Consider the following 26,320-nt stretch of genomic DNA (forward strand, 5'->3'; position numbering starts at 1 on the left):
GGGAAGCTGTGAGTTACCTACATGACCTGTGCATGGGTGCTGCAGTATATTCAAATTTGTCCTGAGAAGTTCCTATTCTCAGCCTTCTCTTATGCCAGCAGGAGGGGAATTGTAACTCAAGTGCCTTGGGTACCTTCAGCTTTCACAAGAGGAGGCTCTTCAAAGCCCAGGATCTAAATTAGTCAGGGCTACAGATGTGAATGAATCCCAATGCTTGCACCATCCCTTGGAAGTCATCAAGAGCCAGTACAGAGTCAAGAGTAGATATGTAATATAAATTATCACACTTGACTGGAACTCACCTTGATTATGGAGCCAGTGACAGATTCACCACCCCCTGTACTGCTTCATTTGGCACATGTCTGTAACAAGAGATACTGAAGAAAGCGCACTTCCCTACTATTATGCCTTCTGAAGGGATTGCATATTATTTATGAGCCAAGGGGAATGAGTTCTGCCATGATGAAGAGTCTGGGGTGTGTTTTTATCCTTTCAAGAGACTGAGGCTCCATTGTTCCCTCCACTGAGGCTACCAGAGGGGCTACTATATGGTAAGAGCGCAGTCTTTGCTATTAGAGATCTGTTTGTTTTGTTTTTTTTGCGGGGGGGTTGGTTTTTCTTCCTTTTTAAGGAAATGTACACACTCACATCGCATTTTCTTGACTTCCTCCTTGTCTCACACAGGGTGACTATATAACAGAAATAGGAAGAAGAAAGCAGTAGTATGCTGCAAAGATCCCAGTGACTGATTGCTTTTCACAGCTACACTGGAGGAACTTCACAGTCAGCAGAGGCACAGCTTCACCACTGCCTGAGAACAGCTGTGGAAAAGCCAGCCAGAGCAGTAGATGCATGGTGATTCTGTTCCTGTGGAGGGGTGAGCAACATCTGCTCTGTCTGTGGATTTGCTGCTTATTGACTTAATGTCCTCATAGGTGCCTATTATTATATTGCTTGAGTTTTGCTCTGCTCCTTTCAGAAATGACCAGCAGTGTCCTGAATTCTGCTCCAGGAACTTGAGAACATTCTGTCAGCAAATTTCTCTTCCATTCTATCTTTAATTGCCTAGTGGGTTAGAGTAGCCTTTTATAGAAGATGGGCACTCAAATTTTTTTACTGAGTTGCTTCTGAAGGTGGAAACAAGCATGGGATTGCTGATGTGTAATGTACAGAAACTTAGGACCCAGCACATCATTGCACTGCTCTAAGACAAATGAGTATAATATGCATTTTAAATGCTACCACATTAATCTGATCTCTTTGTGCACTCTGCAGCAGTTTAAATGGATGCCCAAGGAACATGGCAGTGGAGAATTGTACCCTTCCACATAGATGAAACAGAATACAATATATGTAAGGACAGGGAAATTCAGCAGCTATTGACCATATCAAAAGACTGGGTTGGGTTTATGAGAAGGTTGACCAGATGCAGAAGAAGATAATTTGCAGTGCTCTGTGCTCCTTGCTGTGTAGCAACAATCTGTAATAGTTGAGGGTCTGATCTTATTTTGGTACAGACTTTACTATTGCTATACCTAGAAGCTAAACAAGGAAATTAGCTTCCTGTCTGGACTATATGCTTTTAGTTTCCCTGAGCACACTTCTAAATTATTTTTTTCTTGGTACAGGGTAATCTGGCTTAATACTGTCTAATGTTTCCAGGAATAAATATTGAGCATCTTCCCCCCTGCACTTGCCCTCACATTGCTTAGAAACCCATAATGCTGATATTAAGAGCCAACAGGGCCAATAGTGAACCACAGTGCAGCTGAGGATTAACATTTAAGTTGTCAGAAAGTTATACAGGGGTTAGCATTAAAGTAGGACTTGCTTTATTTTGCAGTCAGAATGGTTTGATCACATGAATAATATTAAATTAATAGTTGAATCCAATTAAAAACAAACCAACCCTCAGACCCTTTGTAAGCCCACCTTCCACTTTTGAGGCAGATACAGAGTAAAATGTGTGAACAGTCATGGGGAAATGCATTCATTCACAAGTCAGAAGGCAGAAACATAAGACTGAAAAAAGCCTGAAGGTTATGGGTTTTGCCATGGATGTCACATCCTGCCTTAGTCATAAAATCACTTGTTTTTGCTCTTTGCATGTCACATTTGTTTCAGCTCCATTTTTACATACGATTTACTATTGTTATATATAATGCATTTTTGTAAAAGGGATTCTATGACTGTTGTCTTCAGTGGCACAGGACTGACCTCAGACCCAGGAGGAGCCCTCTGGTATTGTGGTGGGGTTTTTTTCTGTCAGATGCATTCTGGGGGAGGAGCAATGAGGTTTAATCTGTTTGTAAAGCAGCCTGAGGTCTGAGACCGAATTTAGGAGACCATATATGTACCTAACAGACAAAGCCACTGTGCTCTTTCATTAAAGGGTTAATATGAATGTTCAGTATTGCACAATTACTTAGAAGGAGAAATGACACCAGTTTTCCTTGCTATGTTACACGTCGGACAACTTTATTTTTATATTCCTATCAGAAATTGAATCTGTAATCCTTCCATGAATGAGAAAATAAGAGCACTTATTGCTTGCGCATTGTAAATCCCAGTCAGGGAAGAGAGAGAATACACAGCAATAACCTACTCAGTGATATATGGAACCTCAGCAGTGACCAAAGATTTGTCCTTTGAGTACCTGATGTGCTAGAGCTATAACAGAGAAGTGTTTCTCAACCCAGGTGATGTGGCATCCTGGGGTACCTTGAGTTCTTTTACAGATGCCATGAGGTCCCACACAATGTTAGCACTGTTAGGTGTGCAAAAACATGATCCACAAGACAAATCCAGAGTTTTTCAAATAGGAATTTGTAGTGTTAAAAAGCCTTCTGATCCATTGTGCTCTTCCTGAGTCCTTTGCAGCAGAAGAATTGCTCTATTATTTTTCTGTAGTCAAAAAGTTAAAACAGAGCTGGCATTTAGTGAGGGGTACCTGGAGTTTAAAAAGGTTAAGAGACACTGTAATACAGGAAATCTACATATTATATGCAAATGAAAAGAAAGCTGTAAAAGAAACCTTCCTGAATATGGGGGGAAAGATTATATCTTGTCTTTCTACAGAAAAGAAACCTTTTCTGTAGAAAGACAAGTCATGCAGCTAAAGATGAGATCTGAGTTTTGGAAAAAATGGACCAAAAATGGTCTTTATCATAGGCGGTGTGCTGCTATCAATACAGCCCCCATATGTCTATACAGTCCCTAGCAGGTCTTAGCCACTACTGCAACACAGAAAGTATAAGGAGTGCATAGTAACTGCCCCTCTTTTGTAGTGTGGAATTCCTTAAATTCTCCATTTGTATTATTAGAGGGCCACTTAAAATTTGAAGTATGATCTCTAGGGGTAAACATTATATATAATTATACATGCACAAATATGTGTGTGTGTATATATATTTTTATATATGCGTGTATTTATGTATATAATATGTGTACATTATAGTATATCGTATATGTATGTTTTATATGCATGTGTATCTATCGATACATAAAACCAAGGCTGGAGCAGCTCTCCATGGGTTCAGCTCTGCTGTGTACATGGCACTTAACACCCTCTTGGTAACACTCTTTTGGTAGCAACATAAAAATAATTTGCGTAATGTATAACAGGGAAAGGAAAACTGATGTCAGAACTTGGCAAACTGTCAACCATGTTATATCTCATCCAGCTAAACATGGATTTTGCTTAACAAGACTGGATAGTGTTCCATAACAACGCGCAAACAAAGGGGTGTCAAACTCATTTGGCCCACAGGCCAGGTTCAGAGTTCAGGGGTTTTTGTGGGCCAAACAACTCCTCTCCGTCAGCTCAGCAGAGCAAGTAGCTATGGTATTAACCCTTGGGTTCTGGCACCACTGAAAAACCAACTTTGGAAGCCATGGGAGTTAATACCACTGCAAAATTAAATCCCCAATGTGGATCCCAAACTGAGAATTTGGCATCTTATGCTCTCATAGATTGTAAGGCCAGAAGGTGTCTGTCTAGTCTCCTCTTGAAGATCTCCAGGGTAGGCAATTACACCACCTCTGGAGGGAGCTTATTCCAGTCTGGACACCCTGACTGTGAAGAAGTTTTTCCTAATGTTGAGCCTGAATTGATCTTCCAGGAGTTTGTGGCCATTACTCCTGGTTTTCCCCTCGGGTGCCCTGGTGAACAGTTGCTCACCAAGCCCTTGATGTGCTCCCCTAGTGTAGTAGTGTAAGCTGCTACCAGGTGTCCTCTCAGCCTTCTTTTCCTCAGGCTGAAGAGTCTCAGATCCCTCAGCCTTCCCTTGTATGGCTTGCCTTTTAAGACTCTGACCATATGGGTGGCTCTTCTCTGGACTCAGTGTCAACCTGCTTTCATAGCCAGGTGGCAAGTTACCTGGTCATAGAAGGAGATGAGGTTGGTAAGGAAAAACCTGTCCATGACGAAGCCATGCTGGCTGTCATTCAGAACCTTCTGCAGGTTTATGGCAGATAGACTTCTTGATGAACTTTTCTAGGATTTTCCCTAGGATGGAAGTTAGGCTGATGTAGTTACCTGGGTCCTCCCTCCTGCCCTTCTTGTGCCCATCAGAATTGCATGTACATACAAAGGCCCCCCTCTGCTTACTCCACTGGTTAAATAGCCCAGATGCACTCATATTTTGCTCAGTGAGAGTACTTGCATTCAAGTATAGAAAACAGACTTTTGTGGTCATGGTGAATGTATTCTGGAGCAAGGTTTTTTAGGATTTGGTGCATTTGAAGCTTCAAATACTCATGGTTTTGCAAGTCTATATACAGAAGTGAAATTTCCGGCTGGCCTGTGGTGATGAAACATGCCCTGAGAATGTACACAGTGGTGTTGTCTCACAGCCCTGGAAAAACACCCTTTCTGGCTGCTTAACAGGCTACTGAGTTTGGGTCCCAAAACTTTAGATCTCTGTGCTCTTAAGTCTCTCTTGGCTTAAGAAGGCAGTAGCATTGGTTTCTTTTCTTGGCCACCACAGTGTCTTTCCTGGGTACAGAGTTTGTTTGCTACATCTTTCCAGAAGTGGGACTTTGCAGCTCACTTACCTAGGACCGTGGTAAACCCAAACTCACAATAGCTTAGCCCACTTTATCCCAGAGCTCCAGTCTTGTGAACACTGTATGTTATGATTCACCTCTTCAGGGACACCTGATAGTGGAAGCAAAAAACAGGCACACACATTTTGTAAGTGTTTGAAAAAATATTCACTATTTTACTTTAGTTAGTGTAAACGCCCACACAACAAATGTCTACCCACATACCATTCTTGAACACCCTGTTGGTTCAGGTAGGATTCCACTAAGAAGTCCTGGATCTTTCCTCAGTCCTTGCCCTTCTACATACTGCTTCTCATCTGGAATATAGTCTGACTTCAAATCCAAACCTCTGTCCTATGCAGCCAGTTTCTTTCTTTCTTTCTGCTCCCTAGCCAAGGCTATGCTATTCTCCTCCCCCTAAGTTAGTGAAACACCCTTTCACTTTAAAAAAAATAGCTAGTCCTTTTTGTTAGCTGGTCCAATTATTAGCTTTGTCAAGTGCTCATGATTTCCTACCACATGATCCTTTGCTTTGTTTCCTCCTCCCTGAAGTTCAAACTTCAAAATCTGCTTAGCCCTTGGCAGCAGCCATCTCCATGTAAAAGAGGGCTTCCATGTTACTATAGGATCTTCAAGGCTTAATGATTCTCCATTACTAGGCCCTCAGAATTTCATTCCAGCATCGAGGTAAAAGGACGTCAGAGAAGTCAGATAAGCCCCTATCTAAAATAAAGTGTGTACTCTATTACAGAATTCCCATTATTACTCACGATCCATATGACAGACATAATTCCCCCAAACTGCCACAGGTGTCAAGGGCCTTCAACCCACCTCTGGAGAGTTAATGATGGGAGTGTAGTGATGCATTGATTCAATGCATTCCCAGTGCAGTATCACTATCCCCCATAGGAGAGCAAACCTGTTCTTCTGTTCGACAGAATCCCCCCAAGAAGGGCAATGTGAAAACCCAGCCTGTTTGCCCCTGGTTGGGAATTCCCACATAGGTTCCGCAGTGGTTGTGGATGCAGCTCAGTTTGCACATAGCTCTCAGTACCTAAGAGCTGAACCCTTCCTGTTCATTCTGGAGCTCAGATGCTCTGTGGTGTGAAGGTGTTTGTAACAGATGGTGGATGCTTTTGCAAGTTCCTAGGCCTACTTGTGCATTACACATCCGCTAGATTTTTCATGAGGAAGCTAAAAATGTGCCTACACTGACAAATCCCCTCTGCAAGAAGGGCAGTTCTTTGGTGCTGCTCATTTCTTTGTGTTAGCTTGCAAACTGAGAGCTCTCCTGACGGGCAGCTCAGAGGTTACTAACTCTGCTGACTGGTGGAGGCAGCACAGATGTGTACTTTATGAGCAGCTTTAAGGATCTGTGACTGGGGAGCCCAAACTGAGAGAACTCTGCTGTGAAGAAGAGACATAGGAGCTTGGCCGAGAGAGAAGGAAACTGCTGCTCTTTCGAAAGTTATTAACCACAAAGTTATTTTCAGCAGCATATCATGATGCACAGGTTCCTTTGGCTGTACTCTGTTTTACTTCTGAGTAGGAGATCAAGAACTCTCCCTCCCTTTATAGAATCATAGACAATTAGGGTTGGAAGTGACCTCAGGAGGTCATCTAGTCCAACCCCCTGCTCAAGGAAGGGCCATCCCCAATTAGATCAGCCCAACCAAAGCTTTGTCTACCCAGGTCTTAAAAACCTCCTAAAATAGAGCTTTCACCTTCTCTCTCGGTAATCTGTTCCAGTGTTTTACTACCCTCTCAGAAAGAAAATTCTTCCTAAAATCTAACCTAAACTTCCCTTGCTGCAACTTGAGACCGTTGCTCCGTGTTCTGTCATCTGCCACCACTGAGAGCAGTCTAGCTTCATTCTCTTTCAAACCCCCTTTCAAACAGCTGAAGGCTGCTATCAAATCTCCTGTCAATCTCCTCTTCTCTAGACTCAATAAGCTCAGATCCCTCAGTCTTTCCTCACCATTTTTGTTGCCCTCCGCTGGACTCTCTCCAATTTGTCCACATCCTTTCTGTAGCAGGGGGGCCAAAACTGAACATAGTACTCCAGATGTGGCTTCACCAGTGCTGAATAGAGGGGAATAATCACTTCCCTGGATCTCCTGGCAACACAACTACCAATGCAGCCCAATATGACACTAGCCTTCTTGGTAACAAGGGCACACTGTTGACTCATATTCAGCTTATTGTCCACTGTAACCCCCAGGTCCTTTTCTGCAGAGCCGCTACCCAGCCAGTCAGCCCCTAGCCTGTACTTGTGCCTGGGATTGTCTTGTTCTAAGTACAGGTCTTTGCACTTGTCCTTGTTGAACCTCATGAGATTCCTTTTGGTCCAATCCTCCAGTTTGTCTAGGTCACTGTGAATCCTAGCCCTACCCTCCAGTGTATCTACTACTCCCACCAGCTTGGTGTCATCTGCAAACTTGCTGAAGGTGCGCTGTATGCCATCTTCCAGGTTGTTGATGAAGACACTGAACAAAACCAGCCCCAGGACTGACCCCTGGTGCACTCCACTTGATACCAGCTGCCAACTAGACATCGAGCTCTTGATTATTACGCTCTGAGTCCGATGCTCCAGCCCATTTTCTATCCACCTTACAGTCCATTCATCCGGACCATACTTTCTTAGCTTGCCTGTGAGAATGTTGTAGGAAACTGTATCAAAAGCTTTGCTAATAAACGTGTATCACATCCACTGGTCTCTCCACATCCACAGAGTCAGTCACCTCATCACAGAAGGCAATCAGGTTGGTCATGTATGACTTGCCGTTGGTGAATCCACGCTGATTGTTCCTGATCACCCTCTTCTCCTCCAAGTGCTCCAAGATGGATTCCTTGCCATGGTCCAATGCAAAACCACAAGCAGTGGAACTATTCTATCTTCTTCCCAAGTTGTAAAGAATTCACCTACTCCCAGAGCTTAATTCTTGCTATGAGGAGCTTGTGTCTTACTTTGCAAAATAGATGGCCCTCATCTGGACCACTGAAATCAGAATCATATATAATCATTCCTCTGACAAAGTCCAGGCCACTCTTGTGAGGGACATTAATGGTTCACAGGAAAGACCCCATGAAAACAAGAGAACAGCCTGGTGAAAGGGAGGTGGGTGCCTTGATTTACTGCCAACAGATAAGGCAAGTGCCTCCTTAAAAGTGGCCAAGCTATTACCAACCTTTTCTCAAGAAACATGGCTTTGTGCTGCCACCCTGCCTCCAACTGCCTTATCCTGGGAAAGGGATTGAGAAGGTGGGGACAAGCCCTCAGGGGTTAGCTTTCTCCACCATCCTATATCCCTCCCAACTAGGATCCATGTTCGGGGCCAAAGATAGCACTGGTGGTTGGTCTTTTCTTCCCTTTGGGCAGGGGCCACAACTTTGTTAACTTAGTGGGGTACATCAGCTGACCTCCTTCCACAGTAGGTAAGGATGTTCTGCTACCTATCAGCATGGAGTAGAGGGAACTACCCCTCTCACCTCTGAGAGAAGCCAAGTTAGAGTGATAGGCAGCTGCTAGCCTCCCTAAGGACTGTCACCTGCCCTGTCTGGAGTGGCCATTGCTGTCACTTCTTTTATTCAATATTTCTGTGATCCTAGGAAGCTGTGGGCTATGATATCACCAATTGACTGGTGACATTCCAACCCACATCTCTTTTGCATTAGAGTGGACAGTAGTCCTCAGATGTTCCAGTGTGCATATGGTGTACATGGATGGAGTAGAGCTGGTTCTGGTTCCACCTGAGCAAAATAGGGCTGGCGATTGTTGGCTGGGTGAAACATTTCAAGGAACTGGCTCCATTCAGTGGTTAGGAATATGTGTCATGGTAAAATGATGCATCACTGGGGCCTTACTAGGCCTACCTCGTCTCCTGCATTTACAAACAGCAGCAGCAGTGGTCAACACCTTCCCCATTTATCATTTTTCCCAGACTACATCCTGTTCTTTTGAGGGAGTGCCCAGCCCTGGCTGACTCATATAATAAGCTGGCTAACCTTAATACTCTCTGGCTAACCACCAAGGTCAGGGTAGAGTTGGCTTAGCTTGCATCAGGGCTGTCTCTTAAGCAGGGCAACACCATGGGGAATGCATCACACCAGCATTCCATGTGCTGGAGCCCAGATACTGCAGAGCACTACAGGGCAGGAGTTGCTGTGGGTCATGTGCAGTCAAGCATGTTGGAGATTCTGCAATGACAGTCATATTAACAATAAATCCAGTGCCCTGTTCCTCATTTATGCAGCCCTCTGAGGTGGGCTCTGGCTTGGTTGGTGACACTGGGGCAACAGCTGAATTCTGCTGCTGGACCTCAGGGTAAACCTTGCAAGCCAGGCAGCAGAACATTTTTAGTGCAAGGTCTGTGGCTGTGAAATGGAGTTGGCCCAAGAAGAGGCTGAGCTTAAATTAAAGACTTGCCATCTGCTGAGTAGACAGTAGGATGGGTCTCTTCACACAGATATGAACTACCATGTAGGCTGGGTCCTCATGCCACTAGCACTATGGCCTTTATGCAGGGTAAGAGAGCTCTGCTGCTGCTGGGGGCACTTCCTTGGGACTAGGTAAGGTAGTTGCAAAGTCCATGAGGTCCTACACCAGTGCCACTTTAGAAAGGATAATGCCAAAGTCATCACTACCGCACCAATTCCTGACAGAACACAGTGGGGAAAATATTTGCCTCACCCAAAGCAAGGAGCAGGCAAGGGAACATTAGTAAAGATGTCCTAGGGGTAGAAGAAGGGAAGCAGAGACAGTGGGGGAAGAGGAGGAGAGAAGAATCTGGAGGAGAGTGGCTATCCAAAATTGCCCCTTCCTTCATGGCTGTGGGCAGATGCCAACACCCTCTACATAGGGAACACTCAGCATACGGCTGTTCATTATGTCAGGGCTAGTTGTTAAAATAAGTAAAATGAAGATTTTTTTTTGGATTAGCAATGGCTGCCGAAAGAACAGCTAATCTCCCAGAAAAAGGGTGGGGGGGAATTCAGATAGCCAAGAGAAACTTCAAAAAGATTAAAGAAAGGTCTATGCTCAGTCTGGCTCCCCCTTGCACCCTCAGAGCTGTGCAGCCAGCAAAGGGATTAAATAAATTAGACTTGGCACCTTTTTTCCTTCTTTTTCTACTAAGATAAAACCCCCTTTTGTATGTTTTGTGGGGTATTTTTGTATGGGGAAGCGGGGAAGGGAGTTAACCTTGGAGATGCCTGGAATGTGAATGTAAAGACTTTTGGAACGCCTCCGAGACAATGTGAGCTCCTAATGCCTCAGCAGAAGGAGTGTGGGTGTTGAATCATTAACAAAGACTTCCTTTAACCAAACTGTTGATTAGTCATTGAAGTTTTATGAAGTGCTAAAAGAATGAAAAAAGAGAGTTTTAAACAGTTTGAACTAGAATTCCTTCCCCCACTACCCTTGGGGAGCTAGCACACAAGTGGCATTTAGAAATTTCTCATAGCATACTCTCTCAAGAAACCTTAGGGTCCTCAGACGTGGAATGGACATGACCCTCCAACACAAAGAACGAGGAGAGAACAAAACTGCCATCAGCCTTCTGCCCCATTCTACATTGAAGGAGAAAACCAGCTCCATTTTGTTTCCTTTGTGTGTCTCTGTGGTTCTGGCACCATGCAGAGCTGTGCATTTCACACCAAAGCAGTGAAACTTTCTGTCAATGCTCTCTCATATCAGCTTATTAGCAGCAATCCATCCTGTACATAATCTGCACTCCAAAACCCTAAACTAAGGGCCCTGTTCTCATAGCAATTAATTATGCTGAAGTGTGAATTCATAATGAAAAGCACAAGGCATCTCTCTGTCCCTCTAGTTGCACCAGGTCACTACTAAGAGAAATTTCCTTCCATTTTAGAGAAAAAAGTAAATTACCATTCAGATTTCACAGGCTTCTAAATCCTACATAAAACACACTCTATAAAGTAAGTTTCAGAAAGAGTAGTGCAGGACAACAATTTCCATTTTGCTGTATGGGCAGGTTGCCTCTCAGGGAATGATGTGAATGAGGTTCCAGAAATACCAGCTACCCTTTCCATGTTTATAGCTTCCAGTCTGTCAGGCCAAAGGCCAAATGGAGAAGACTCCTCTAAAATATCCACATTAGTGATGCTCCATCCTAAATTCACAAAGGTGCTGATCTTCAGACACTGAAAAGTGGAAGAGACATTTTTTCTCTTTTCAGATAGACATGCTATTCGATGTCTGCTGGTTTTAAATTTGAAGTACCTAAAAGGAAAGGGGAATTCTGTAAAAGGAAGAAGCAAGTTGCATGGTGAAGGGGCTGGAACCACACAGGCTTGGCAGTTTAACTCTGCCTATATATGGAAGGGGCAGGGCCTCTGCAAACTTCTATCTAGATAAGGGCTGAAGTGATCTTCCTAATACACACAACCACTTTACCCTCCTTCCCAGAGCCAGTACCAATATGGAACACAGTAGTAAGAAAGAGGTGAGGTCTTTAACCTATTGTGAAACCTAGGAAGAGACAACTCATACTGGATTTTTTTTCTTTTTGCAACTATTACCCACTTCTGCAGAATCACTGAACCCTCAGTTTTGCAATCCTGGCTTCATGACTATATACTTACCCTTTCAGGACACTATCATTTTCAAGACTTCTCTCTCTCCCTCCCTTTTGTTTTAATCAAAAAAATAATGTGGCTCAGCCTGGTACCCCTGAACCAGGCTCCCTCTCATGCCAGCCACAGAAATCACATGCCTCTATTTTGCAACCACACATAGTCATGTAACAGCTGTATTTATTGGAAAATCAAATATTAAGGGAGCCTGTAAAGTCTGCTTCATACCATTTTTGAAATGCCACTTTTAGCAGCCAGAAACAAAGACAAGAATCAGCTCCATGTAGGCAGATAGCTCTTGGCAGGCCAACAGCAAGTGGCCTGTAAGAACATGAGATCTAATTGAGAGCATTAAAGCATCCAGGACTTCTGTCTGAGCACCATACACAGTAACGGAGACAGGGTACTAGATAGTGGACTCTAGCCTTCACCTCTATGAAGACCAGTAGCTTTTCCTTAACAAGGACTTTTTTGCCTTTTGTAGTGATTTCTCCTCCTCTTGTAGAAGTACAAGTCCTACAGCTTTATGCAGGCTCAGTGTCATCTCCAGCTACTTCACTGTGGTTGAACATGCTTGATGGACAACATCTTAGCTCACTCTCTTAAGATACAAGGCTCAATCAGAAAGTAATGCCTCTTTTCTTTTCCTTCAGGCAAGTATTATTGAAAAAACTAGTGACTTGCCCATTAAGAATGATGGGGGGGATGGGCGGGGATGGAGGGTGGGGGGAAACTTAGTAACCCTAACTCTAACCCTAACCACCCCCCACCCCTGCCACTCCTGCTGCCTCCCAGGATGGAGGTGGGGCTTGCCCCACCATCCCTTCTGTCCCCCTCTGCCAGCACCCCGCAACGCTGTTGCCTACAAGAAGCAAGGCCCGGGCGGGGTGAGGCCAGTGGTGCTCCATCCCCTCTGTCCCTGCTGTCATGGCAGCACTCTGCCATGCCACCATCTCCTGTCTGTAATGCTCTTGGAGCATTCTGATTGGTTGTTTCAGTAACCAACCAGAGTGCTCGAAGAGCATTACGGACAAACAGAAAAATGAACTAAGCCCTTTATTGTATTAGAATATTAAACTTAAACTTAAAGTCTGTATATCATCACTGAACACACAGCTGTTTTTTAACATAGTCTTCCTTTCTATCAGTTGCTTTCTCCACTGGTGAACAAGGGCGTCAGTCCTGACACTGTAAAAGTCCTCGTCTTTGTTGTGCAGCCACCGTCCTGTAGTCTGTCTCACTTTGCTGTCATCCTAGAAAGTGTTGCTCCCTTAGTCTGCCCTTCATCTTCTGGGCTGTACAGAGGACAGGGCAGCACAGTCCATTTAAATGATAAGATTTCCTCTATGGTGCACAAGCCCGTGCCTGAGTGAGTGTTGTGCAGAAGCAGCACCTCAGACATGTCTCTGTCACAACAGGCCCTTTGCATGCAATGTTTCAGTTTCTTCAGGATCTTGACAAAGGCCTTAGAGTTTACTGTGACCCGCTAGGCAAGGGAACACCCTCTATGTCTACGGCTTGCTTAAGAAACAAAGATTAGGAGGCGTTACCTTCTGGCTGACCCTTATATCAGCAACAAGAGGGCTGCTGGCAATAGCATAGTTCTCTTATTAGATAGTGAAGATAAATCTTGCAATTACATGGCATTTAATAAGTATTTTGTTCTGTTTTTGAAAGAAGCTGAAAGGTATATTCACAGTTTACAGTGAAAATGAAATATTTCCTATTGCTGCAGGAACTAGAGATGTTCACTGGCAACTGCTAAGGTTAAAACTTTTTAAATCAGTGGGACTGAATAATTTGTACCCAATAGTTTTAAAAGTATTTGGAAATAACCTTCTGAGGTTTTGGTGCTTAGAATACTAGGGAAATTCCAAAGGACTGGATAAAATCTAACATATTAGCTTGAGAGAGTCCAGAGAAGAGCCACGCGCATGATCAGAGGTCAGGGAAGCAGACCCTACGATGACAGGCTGAGAGACCTGGGGCTCTTTAGCCTGAAAAAGCGCAGGCTCAGGGGTGATCTGATGGCCACCTACAAGTTTATCAGGGGTGACCACCAGCATCTGGGGGAACGTTTGTTCACCAGAGCGCCCCAAGGGATGACGACGAGGTCGAATGGTCATAAACTACTACAAGACCGTTTCAGGCTGGACATAAGGAAGAATTTCTTTACTGTCCGAGCCCCCAAGGTCTGGAACAGCCTGCCACCGGAGGTGGTTCAAGCGCCTACATTGAACACCTTCTAGATGAAACTGGATGCTTATCTTGCTGGGATCCTATGACCCCAGCTGACTTCCTGCCCTTTGGGCAGGGGGCTGGACTCGATGATCTTCCGAGGTCCCTTCCAGCCCTAATGTCTATGAAATCTATGAAATCTATATCCACCTTTCAAAAGGCCCAGTTAAATCCCTTGCAAAACTATAAGCCCATTGGTCTGATATCCATCCCGGAGAAAACCAAAGAAAGGCTGATGTGGCATGCAATCAGTAGTGGATTAAAGAAAGTCAGCATAAGTTATAACACTCATATGCTCTTACGGTAAATAAGCCTTGTCAAATGCATGTTACAATGTGCTTTGATGACAGTGCCGATTTTTATGATAGAAATGACTGCTTATATGATATGCCTAGACTTCTGTTAGGCATTTGACTTAGTATCATGTGAAATTGTGGATAATAAATAAGCACTATACAAAATTAATGTGGCACATAAGGGGACTGAAAACTTTCTAGCTGATAATCCTAAAAAAAGTCATTATAAATGAGAAATCATTTCTGAGGTAGTTGTTGCTGGTGGAATCTTACAGAGAACTCTTGGCCTAAAGCTGTTCAGTAATAGAATGATCTATAACAGGGGCTAGCAATTTTTTTTAAGCCAGGTGCTAAAACAACCCACTTCTGCTCCAATGCAGGCTGAATCTGGTCTCTGGGCCATATGTTGCTGTCCCCTGATCCATACAAAAATATAAAGCATCTGCTGGTAAATTTTGCAGACATCATGACAGTTGTTGGTCTGGCAAATAAAGACAAGGACAAAGAAGCACTAAATAATAATTTCATTTCAACTTACTTGAAGAACATGCATTTCAGTACAGCTAAAGGCAAGCTCACGCATCCAGGAGCCAAGGATGGACAAAATGATATTTTGGAATTTAGTGAATTGACTCAGAGGAGGACCTGAACTGAGGGTAGATAATCAACTGAACATGAACTCAGAAGGGTACCACTAATGTTCCTTTATTTTCCTTGTTCCTTTTTCTTTTTTGATTTCCCCTTTCTTTACTTCTACATGCATACTTCCCTATAGGGGTCAGCCTATAAGGTCAGGGCTACAGGTTGGCTATGCCTGCACTGGAGAAGGACCGCTGTGTTAGAAAATAGATTAACAAACATTGTAATTTAAATTAATACTGGGGGGGGGGCAATGAATTCAGGAGTGTCAAATTCATCTGGCTCTGTGACCAGATTAGAGGGCTGGAGCCAGACTGGGCTGCGCCCATAGGCTGGTCCTACATGGTGGATCCAGCCTGAAGATGCAGTCCAGTGTGGGTGCCACATGCAGTATGATCCCTGGATTGGCTGTATGTACTGCTTGCAGTGTGTGCACCAGCTCCAGCCCCATGTACCATATGTAGCTGTAACAGGACACCAGCCCTGGGCCCTGTTATAGTCCAGAGCACTTCTCTGGGCCCAGAGACAAAGGGGGACTTACCAGGGAGCAATGGACTGATTAAATGGCAGAGGGACATGCTGATGGTGCCCAGGGCAAACTTGGTAGCTCATGTATCCAGTGCAGGGTGAAGTGGACACGTGAGTCCCAGAGCTGGCTCCCATTGGCTGAGGAAGGCAAGGCTAGAAGATAAAGCTTGACTAGCTGAAATGATATTTCCTCGGAGAGGGGAGGCACAAGAATGCAAAAGTTTGCGCATGCTGCATGGAGGTGTGAACCTACTAAAAGCAACAGAGCCGGTAAGCCAGAGCCAGAGGCAGGAAAGGGGAGAGTGAGTGCTTCTACGGGTCAGGTGGTGTAGGGATCTGCATCCAGGAGGAACAGAAACCAGTGAGACAAATTGGACTTAATCAGTTTAGTGAAATGAAGAAGAAGTAATTAGGATGAAGGCTGAGGAGCTGGTTCATAGTCTGGTTCATAGTCTGGCTGGCTCAGGTATGAAATATATAGGAATGGATTAATTAGTGGATGTAGTAACTCATCAATGACTGAGTTTAAGTAATGGAAGAGGATGCATTGACAAGGTACAGGGAAATTTGCTAGTTGGAAAATATGAATAATGATATTGCGTCTGATAGTGGATGGACTGTAAATATTAGTTAATGTACAGTGCTTCCCACCTAATAGATGCTACGTCAGACAGTAAGTGATTTGTTAATCGGAATTAAATAATGTATAATGTTTAATGACTGATAGATCCAGAATAAGGCTAGAGTTGAGTATGGATGAACTCATTAATTGATGACTGAGGGAAAACAATTAAATTGAAACTTTTAAAGGAAAATAAGGGCCGATTAGGAAAGGATCCAGTGGCGGCCAATTCCCTGGGTAATGAAGTAAAAACTTACTGGGTGTTGTGAACCCATAAAGAATGGGCCAATAGTGGTTGCTTCTTGTGAACCAGAGACTAGAATAACTGGCTAACAACCAGTCACAATCACACTCATTGTAAAGGCAAGCCCAAAGCAGAACACGGGTCGGTGCCTGAATAGGCGTGGTAAGGGCAGGGTGTAGAGGAGGGGGAGCCCTGTGAAGAAAATCTACACTTCTATCCTAAACACTAAGGATACAGGAAGATCTCACCTCCCTTTTTTCTCTTCTTTACACTTCTTTCAAATTTCAAGGCACGGTGGCCAAGCATTAAGGGAGGCAACCTAAAGTGAATGCAAATAGTGGCTGCCCCAGCCACCAGCAACTTTGGGTCTGTGAACCCAAACTGGACTGGCCCCAGATCTAGCATACAAGATTGGGTTGGTATGGGTACCATGTACAGCACACACCCTAGACTGGCCCCACATGTTGCTTGTGATACACTCTGGCTCCAGCTTGGCAGAGCATGCAGCTCATGGGGCTTCTCTGAGGTGCATGCTGCCTGTGGTGTCATCCCAGATCAGCCCTGTGCGCTGGATTTAGCACAGAAAGCCTGCCTGTGAGCCCAATTAGGACTGGCCTTGGATCCAGCATGCAGGGCTGGTCCAGTATGAGTGTCACATATAATACACACCCCAGACTGACCCCATGCCACGTGCAGCCCATGCCAGGCAGACTCTATGTGCTGCATGTAGTGTGCAGGGCTGGAGCCAGCAGCACTGTGGGCCAGAAGATACAGATCTGCAGGTTGGCTATAACCCATGGGCCATATCTTTGACACCCTGGACTAACACAACGTTAAACACCATTTTGATGTCAGTATGGACAAAGGCAGTCAAATTAGAAGCTGAAAATAGTAACCCGGGGCCCCAGTTTACAAGGTTTTACAATACAATTTGCACCTGCTCTAAATATCAACTAAGCCTAATTAACTTTCAGTTAGTATAATTTTTTAGCCACAATGCATTTTTTCAGATATGGCCCATGACATTCATATTTTGTTATAAACAATCATTTTAGTTTAAATGCTGATGAACACAAATTTAGCCATCAGTGGGTGCATCTATACGTGAGTTTAAATGCAGTAGCTTATTTTATGGTGTATTAGTATGTCACAACAAAAACTGTGCTAATACACTAATGTGAAGTACAATTAGACTACTGTGCATTAAGTGTCACTAAAAAAGCATGCACTTTTGCTACTGCACATTATGGCAGCCTAATGGATATTTAGTTAGTACCTCACATTAGAGGTACAAAATAGAATACGCAGTATTAAAAGCTCATTCATGAACATGTAGATGCACCCAGTATAAACTAGGACAAGTCTATAGACTTGAAATTCATAGATTTTAAGGCCTGAACAGATCAATACCATCATTAAGGATAATGATAAAGGTAAAAAATGTCTTTTAAAAACAAATCACTAACATTTAAAAATGCTCAGGTATCTGGAAAGCAGTCACTTTAATAGAAGTTAGCTGGAGGGGGTAGCACAGCTCAACTGGATCTGTTCACTCCTTCACTTAAAATGGACTTTCATACATCTGTAGGAGTAGTTTTCCTCATATTTGAAAAGAAAAACATGAACCAGTGAGCCAGCTCACCGACTACCAGGTCAAAGACCACTCCCAACTGCATCAGGATTTCTGTCTCCCTGCAGCTTTGAGGTTTCTGTCTCTCTGCAGCTCTGAGCTTTGAGGAGACACAAGTTCTGCATAGAAACCTGGCCCTTCCCCAACCCTGGGGGCTCGCAAAGAAGCTGCTCTATTCCTAGCAAGTTACAGTCTCTAGGCCAGGGTTTCCTCAACCCATAGGTTTCAACCCAGAAGTAGGTTGCAAGAATATATGAAAGGGTTGTGAACAATTACAAGAAAACATCGAAAATCACAGGTTTTCTCCTCTAAAGGAGAAAAACATGGGAAACTGTGGGGTTCCCCCTCCAGGCTGGCAGGAGGTTAGCTACTTAAACTATTTACTGGGTCAAGACTGACCATCAAAAGACACTTGTACACGTGATGGGGGTTTAATCCCCAAGGTTTTATTTTATGTGCCCTAAATTGAAACGATGGGTTTTTAACTGAAACCCGTCATTTCAATTTTTTGTCATGTTACAGAAAAGGGCCTGATTCCTTTTTTTTTTTTTGGATGAAGCCAGAGCCTGCTTGCAGCTGAAGGGTGAGCTGCTGGTGGGCTGAGTGGCCCCTGAGCTGAATGGGGCCCCAGTCCTTCCCTCTGCAGTGGCAGTGCCTCTCAGGGCTGCCTCTCAGGGTGCCCAGCTCAGAAGCAACACCTAGCCTGATCCAACTGTTCCCTGATCTCACCCTCTGGAAACCTGCTGGGCACTGCTCCTTGGATGGGCTCAGAAAACAGCTGGATCAGGCTGGCAATTAAAGACAAGTGGATAGCAGACATTTTAAATTCCTCCTGTAACTTTTGTCAAAGAGATTTGGTGATTATTATGTATGAAAGGGGTCCTTTAAATTAAACAGTTGTATCAGAAGCACGCTTCTCCACTGGCAGACTGACAGCACTTACTTCTCAGTGCTCCTGGCATGAAGGCTGAAGTCTTTCTCAAGGCCGAAACAGACATCTAACACCTAAAAAATTCGAGGTGGCACAAATGCTGAGCAAATAGGTGTCCTTACCCTTTGTTGTGCCCCATGACAGGAAAATCAGTGGCACAACCAAATGTAGCAATAGATTTTCCTGCTTTATTACAATGAACATCTATTACCTTGTGGCGCTTCCCCCACTGCCCCAGATCCCCATGGGGCAGACTGGGCAGGAGGAATCCCTGCTTTCCCTGGTGCCCCAAACCCACGCCATGGGTCTGGGGCAGCAGGGAAAAGGGTTTCACCAGTCAGTGGGGAAAGTGCAGTTTTCTCCCACCCGGCCATTCATGGGGCTGGCAGAGTAGGGAAGCACTTTTCCCCCCTGCGGGGAGGAGAGCAGGGAGATCATGTCACCCCTTGTCCCACACCATCAAGTGCAGGACAAGGGGTGATGTGCATGTCACCCAGTGTTTTTGGTACCTTGCAGCACAGCTGAATCACTCCATCTAGTGACTTCTGTTTCTAGCCTCAATAGTGACTTTTTAACTAAGCTTCCTGAGTTCTATACCTCTGTTCTCAACTACTTCCTTTCTCTCCTTTTACAATCTAAAAATAATAAAAAGAGAGAAAGAGAAGTAATGGAGAAAGAAGGAAAAGAGACTACTCCTTCCCCCCCCCCCCCCAAAAAAAACAATAAATGGGGAAGTATTAAAAGCTCATTCATGAACATGTAGATGCACCCAGTATAAACTAGGACAAGTCTATAGACTTGAAATTCATAGATTTTAAGGCCTGAACAGATCAATACCATCATTAAGGATAATGATAAAGGTAAAAAATGTCTTTTAAAAACAAATCACTAACATTTAAAAATGCTCAGGTATCTGGAAAGCAGTCACTTTAATAGAAGTTAGCTGGAGGGGGTAGCACAGCTCAACTGGATCTGTTCACTCCTTCACTTAAAATGGACTTTCATACATCTGTAGGAGTAGTTTTCCTCATATTTGAAAAGAAAAACATGAACCAGTGAGCCAGCTCACCGACTACCAGGTCAAAGACCACTCCCAACTGCATCAGGATTTCTGTCTCCCTGCAGCTTTGAGGTTTCTGTCTCTCTGCAGCTCTGAGCTTTGAGGAGACACAAGTTCTGCATAGAAACCTGGCCCTTCCCCAACCCTGGGGGCTCGCAAAGAAGCTGCTCTATTCCTAGCAAGTTACAGTCTCTAGGCCAGGGTTTCCTCAACCCATAGGTTTCAACCCAGAAGTAGGTTGCAAGAATATATGAAAGGGTTGTGAACAATTACAAGAAAACATCGAAAATCACAGGTTTTCTCCTCTAAAGGAGAAAAACATGGGAAACTGTGGGGTTCCCCCTCCAGGCTGGCAGGAGGTTAGCTACTTAAACTATTTACTGGGTCAAGACTGACCATCAAAAGACACTTGTACACGTGATGGGGGTTTAATCCCCAAGGTTTTATTTTATGTGCCCTAAATTGAAACGATGGGTTTTTAACTGAAACCCGTCATTTCAATTTTTTGTCATGTTACAGAAAAGGGCCTGATTCCTTTTTTTTTTTTTGGATGAAGCCAGAGCCTGCTTGCAGCTGAAGGGTGAGCTGCTGGTGGGCTGAGTGGCCCCTGAGCTGAATGGGGCCCCAGTCCTTCCCTCTGCAGTGGCAGTGCCTCTCAGGGCTGCCTCTCAGGGTGCCCAGCTCAGAAGCAACACCTAGCCTGATCCAACTGTTCCCTGATCTCACCCTCTGGAAACCTGCTGGGCACTGCTCCTTGGATGGGCTCAGAAAACAGCTGGATCAGGCTGGCAATTAAAGACAAGTGGATAGCAGACATTTTAAATTCCTCCTGTAACTTTTGTCAAAGAGATTTGGTGATTATTATGTATGAAAGGGGTCCTTTAAATTAAACAGTTGTATCAGAAGCACGCTTCTCCACTGGCAGACTGACAGCACTTACTTCTCAGTGCTCCTGGCATGAAGGCTGAAGTCTTTCTCAAGGCCGAAACAGACATCTAACACCTAAAAAATTCGAGGTGGCACAAATGCTGAGCAAATAGGTGTCCTTACCCTTTGTTGTGCCCCATGACAGGAAAATCAGTGGCACAACCAAATGTAGCAATAGATTTTCCTGCTTTATTACAATGAACATCTATTACCTTGTGGCGCTTCCCCCACTGCCCCAGATCCCCATGGGGCAGACTGGGCAGGAGGAATCCCTGCTTTCCCTGGTGCCCCAAACCCACGCCATGGGTCTGGGGCAGCAGGGAAAAGGGTTTCACCAGTCAGTGGGGAAAGTGCAGTTTTCTCCCACCCGGCCATTCATGGGGCTGGCAGAGTAGGGAAGCACTTTTCCCCCCTGCGGGGAGGAGAGCAGGGAGATCATGTCACCCAGTGTTTTTGGTACCTTGCAGCACAGCTGAATCACTCCATCTAGTGACTTCTGTTTCTAGCCTCAATAGTGACTTTTTAACTAAGCTTCCTGAGTTCTATACCTCTGTTCTCAACTACTTCCTTTCTCTCCTTTTACAATCTAAAAATAATAAAAAGAGAGAAAGAGAAGTAATGGAGAAAGAAGGAAAAGAGACTACTCCTTCCCCCCCCCCCCCCAAAAAAAAAAATTAGATGGTGAAAATCACAGTATTCCATTTCCAGAAAATCAGAACAAAACAACATTCAGTTAGAATGATATAAAACAGTCCATTTAGTGTTTAAGTGTTTATTTGAAATGCTTGTTTTTAAGTCACCACAATCTGCTCCCTCACCAAGAAATAAAAAAAAAAAATCATCAAACTTTTGGTTAAACTATTTCAACAATCTCCTCTACCCCTCCCTACTGCCAGCAAATTGTCTTCTTCCTGATATAACTAGACCTAGAATTCACCCTAACTTCTCCAGCTCACAGAAACACCACACACTTCCTTCCCCTCTACTGCCCCAGTCTACAAGCTCTCCTTATAGCTGTGAGTAAACTGTGAGACTGTGAATAGCTTCAGCTGAATGCATTTACATAGGAAAAGGGGATGATTAAGGAACAGAGCTCTCCAAGACTCCTCAGGGATCCACATGACACTCCTGAGAGATCCACCACATCTGTAAGTGATGGCGGATTTATTTCATCATGACATGCGGTGGAAACCTATTAACTTTGGCACCAGAGCTTACTTCTGCTGAAGGTCATGTAAATTAACTTCAGCATCCTGCCTGGAGCTGGGATCATGGGAGTGTTGTTGGTCAACTGAGCCAGCTTGGAATTGGAGCCACGTTTCTCTTTCTTACAAGGAAGTGCTGACTGATGTTGACTCCAGTAAATGAATTTGAAGTTTGGTATCATACTTTGTGGTTAGGCTTGATGCAGTTTACTGAAGTTTTATGTTCTCAGTGTAAACTCACAGCCAGAAGTTTCAAATTCTGGGCAATGCAAAGCTATGTGAACTGAAAACAGTTCTGCAAAGTGAAAGACTTTCTGCAGTGCTTCAAAGATAGAGAGCCACATCAGCCCCGCCTCTGCCAACGGAAGGACAGAGTTAATCTCCTTATGGTGGTGCGTTCAGGAAGTGCAGGCACATGTGGCTGATGGTGCAACATCTCCTTGGTACTGAGTGCAGGTCCACAGTGGCACAAGGGCAACAGAGCGACAGGCTCAGGTCAGGCTTTTTTATATGGATTCACTTTTCTATTTTTGAAGACAGGGTCTGGGTTGGACCGAGGGACAGAACCAACCGGAGGTGGAGAGTGTGTGTGGGTTCAGTGCTGGTCTCTGGTTCCCCACCTAGTGACAGAGCTATCCTGAAGCTGGAGTGCAGCGTGGTCTCATCTCTGGTGTACTGTTATACCCATCAATGGGGCCATCTCAGGACTGGAGTGTGGTGTGGCAACACTTTCAGAAGGGCTTTAATATGCATGTAGGGTACTCAAATGTGAGCTTTGTCAGGGTCAGAGCTACACCCAGAGGCACAGGGTAATGAGTTTGACCAACGTGCCCTTTTTGACTGCTTGGCTGTAAATGCATCCTGAATAAAGAGGGTACCTGGGCAGGGTTGTCCCTTCCTCCCTACAGACAGACTCACCACAATGGCTGATGTTGGGTAGGCTATGCTCAGGAAGGGAGCAGAGAGCCCAGAATAGGGTAAGGGGTGGGCGAGGGAATGGAGGAAATGATTGGGAGGAGTAGGGTGAGGCAGGAAGTGGTGAGATGCTGACACTGGCTGGAGCTTGCGTTGCTGAACCTGGCTGTGGTAGGTCCAGCGGCCCCTGTTGCCAGTCAGGAAAAGGGGACTTCAGCAAAGGAAAGGAAAATGCCCTGATCTGGACCTGAGTCTAAGAGGATCTCTCTTGACCCAGTGCGACCCAGGCCGCCTCCTGGAAATGTTGCTCAGCCTCAGATCACCCTGCCCCTGAGTGATGTGCTTCTGGAGAGGCCATGGCAGAGGAGTCAAGCTCCTCCCTGCTCTCTCTCTTTCTCTCTTTCTCTATGCCCCCTCCCTTGTCATTTGTATTCTGATGTATTTCTCCTTCTTATACTCCGCTTTCTGCTCGGTCTTTCGCAGCTTCTGATGAAGTGAACTTGGGTTCATGGAAGCTTGTTCTCTGTCTCTATACAGATCTTATTTAGTTAGTCTGTAAAGGTGCATGTCTACCCTGCCTTCTGACTGACTTCAGACTAATATGGCTAACTACCTCTCTCTAGGCTCTCTCTGAACATCTCAGAGTCACCATGACCTCCAGTATCCTGGCCAATTGATCCTTCCTGTTCCTCTGCCTCTGAGTACCTAATGGCTCCCTAAAAGCTCTGGCTGCCAGGTCACACCACACAGACTTCCCTAGGGCTGTTCAGTGTCAGTGGCACATCATTAAGAATTCTGTGCCGCAAGGAGGTTCCCCTCTGTGTTGGGCGCTGTCTGAAAACCCTGTCCCACTACGGGGCCAACGCACCCTAGCCCTGACTATTATGCATGAAAAGGGCCCTTTGAATTAAACAGTTCTATCAGCGGCACATTTCTCCACTGGCAGACTGACAGCACTTACTTCCCAGTGCTCCTAGCATGAAGGCTGAAGTCTTTCTCAAGGCCGAAACAGACATCTAACACCTAAAAAATTCGAGCTGGCACAAATGCTGAGCAAATAGGTGTCCTTACCCTTTGTTGTGCCCCATGACAGGAAAATCAGTGGTGCAACCGAAGGTAGCAATAGGTTTTCCCGCTTTATTACAATGAACATCTATTACCTTGTGGCACTTTTCCCACTGCCCCAGATCCCCATGGGGCAGACTGGGCAGGAGGAATCCCTGCTTTCCCTGGTGCCCCAAACCCACGCCATGGGTCTGGGGCAGCAGGGAAAAGGGTTTCACCAATCAGAGGAGAAAGTGCAGTTTTCTCCCACCCGGCCATTCATGGGGCTGGCAGAGTAGGGAAGCACTTTTCCCCCCTGCGGGGAGGAGAGCAGGGAGATCATGTCACCCAATGTCTTCGGCCATCAAGTGCAGGACAAGGGGTGATGTGTATGTCCCACACCATCAAGTGCAGGACAAGGGGTGATGTGTATGTCACCCAATGTTTTCGGCACATTGCAGGACAGCTGAATCGCTCCATCTGGCAACTTCAGTTTCTATCCCTCAAAAAAATGATTTAGAACTTAACTTGACTATGTAGAACTTAAAATTGCATTTTTATTTATTTAAATCAGATTAAAAATGCATTTTTCCTCATTTAAGAGAAACATATTGCAGTTAAATTTGAACGCCCGATAACTTGTGTTAAGGTCTAAGCATAGGGAAATCAGTTAACTTCAACAATAATTTTTAAGTTGTATGTGTGCTGCTGCTACCCTAAAGAAAGTAAAACAACTGCGTGAGTAAAAGTCACAGGCAACACCACTGACAGCAGAGTTCACTGAAGTGCTAAACCATGTTTTGATCCAGGGGCTGATTATGCAGGTGCAGTGAGAATGGTTTCTTCATTTCAGTTAGATCAGCTCAGTGACCGAGTTCCTTCAAAGTTAAACACAAAGCAGAAAACCCATTTCCTCCAAACTATGGTTAGAAATAGATGTTACCTGATGTTGTATATGCGTGGCCATACAATTTTTTTTTTTATGGTGGCACAAATGGTGAGCAAATAAACAAGCCTACTTTCTGTTGCACTGCCTCAGTGGCCATGACAAAAGGTAGTTTTAAACAGTGTGACTTTATTGTGACTGATGTGTGGTTGCTCTGTGTTGGGAACATGCAGGCAGCCCAGAGCTGCATGCAGTCTCCAGCCACCCTAGGCAGGTGCTTTGGGAGCTGGAGAGCCCTGATCCTGCGCACCCTGGGAATTCCCATGCAGGATCAGGCCCCTCAAGCTCGCTCTCAGAGCACCTGCCCAGCTTTCCTCATTTGTGGAGACATGCCCTAGAATCTGAGGGCACCTCCCTAAATGCTGGGAAAGTCAGTGTTCCCTACTTGTAGAGACCCACCTGGGATCTCCAGAGGCATGTCTCTCTCTGTAAGCAGGGAAAGCCTGCTCAGGTCCCAGTGTGGAGGCATGGGACCCAGGGAATCCCCAGCACTATATGCCTCCACGCCGGGACCTGTTCTGACCTGTGCCTCCTTGTGAAGCATGGGTAGGTGTGGGACCTGGTACAGGTCACAGTGTGGAGTCACGGGGCCATGCAGGTCCCAGTTTGGGGGCACAGGACTTCAGGGATTCCCCAGGTCCCAGGTGACCTTGCACCTCTCTCCTGTCCTGTACTAGGACCTGTGCTGGCTCATGTTTCCATGTGAGGCATGGGTTGGCACAGGACTTGGGTTCCAGCCAGGAGGTGCTGGGCAGCGAGGGATTCAGGGAAGCCCCAGGCAAGGGAAATGCATCATGAATTGTCTCACATTGGGACAATAGGCAATTAATGTTTTGCCCAATAAAGCAGATCGGCTGTGGTGGGATACATCCCACCACAGCTTGATACTCTTTATTGCACAATATCTGTTTTGACCCTGCAAATAAAAGTTGAGCATAAGATACTGAAATCTACTAGGTCAAAAATCTACAAAGACAAATTGACTGCAAACACTTCACCACAGATATGAATGCTTTCTTTGTTTAATATATCGGTTAGTTGTCAACGTAAGCCATGTTTGAATAAATTTTCTTTTTTTTTCCCCTTGTATCCAGAATATTTAAGGTAGATGTATTAAAATACTGAAAACAATATTAAAATGCTGGGTTTTTGTGTATTTTGCTTGAATTTTAATACACAAATCAAGTGTAAGAATATAATGATCATACTGAAAAAGTGGATCCTTCATCATTTGTAATAATAAAGTACATTTTAAGAATCTGAACAGATATTTGTGAAGGTATGAATGATTAAATACATGTGCATAGATAACTGCATACTGTTGGTTAGCAAAAAGTTCATATTTGGTATAAAGCTTACTTGTAGTTGCATATCAACATAGAGTCATAGATGCTAGGGTCAGAAGGGACCCCAACAGATCATCGAGTCTGACCCCCTGCCCTGGGCAGGAAA

General features: G+C 44.7%; 1 protein-coding gene across 2 annotated transcripts in view; it reads left to right on the forward strand.

Moving 5' to 3' along the window:
• The first annotated feature begins 244 nt into the window (after positions 1-244).
• ITGB2 (integrin subunit beta 2) overlaps positions 245-26,320 on the forward strand; it is a 52,148-nt gene continuing 26,072 nt past the window's right edge. Inside the window, exons 1-2 of one of the 2 annotated variants that reach the window (XM_025202239.1) lie at positions 245-551; positions 685-877. The gene's annotated coding sequence lies outside the window, so the exon portion shown is untranslated. Of the gene's footprint in view, positions 552-684; positions 878-22,375; positions 22,459-26,320 lie in introns of those variants that run through there. The other variant, XM_025202240.1, reaches the window with a different exon arrangement.

This window comes from Alligator sinensis, unplaced genomic scaffold, assembly GCF_000455745.1.
Source record: "Alligator sinensis unplaced genomic scaffold, ASM45574v1 scaffold566_1, whole genome shotgun sequence".
NCBI lineage: Eukaryota > Metazoa > Chordata > Crocodylia > Alligatoridae > Alligator > Alligator sinensis.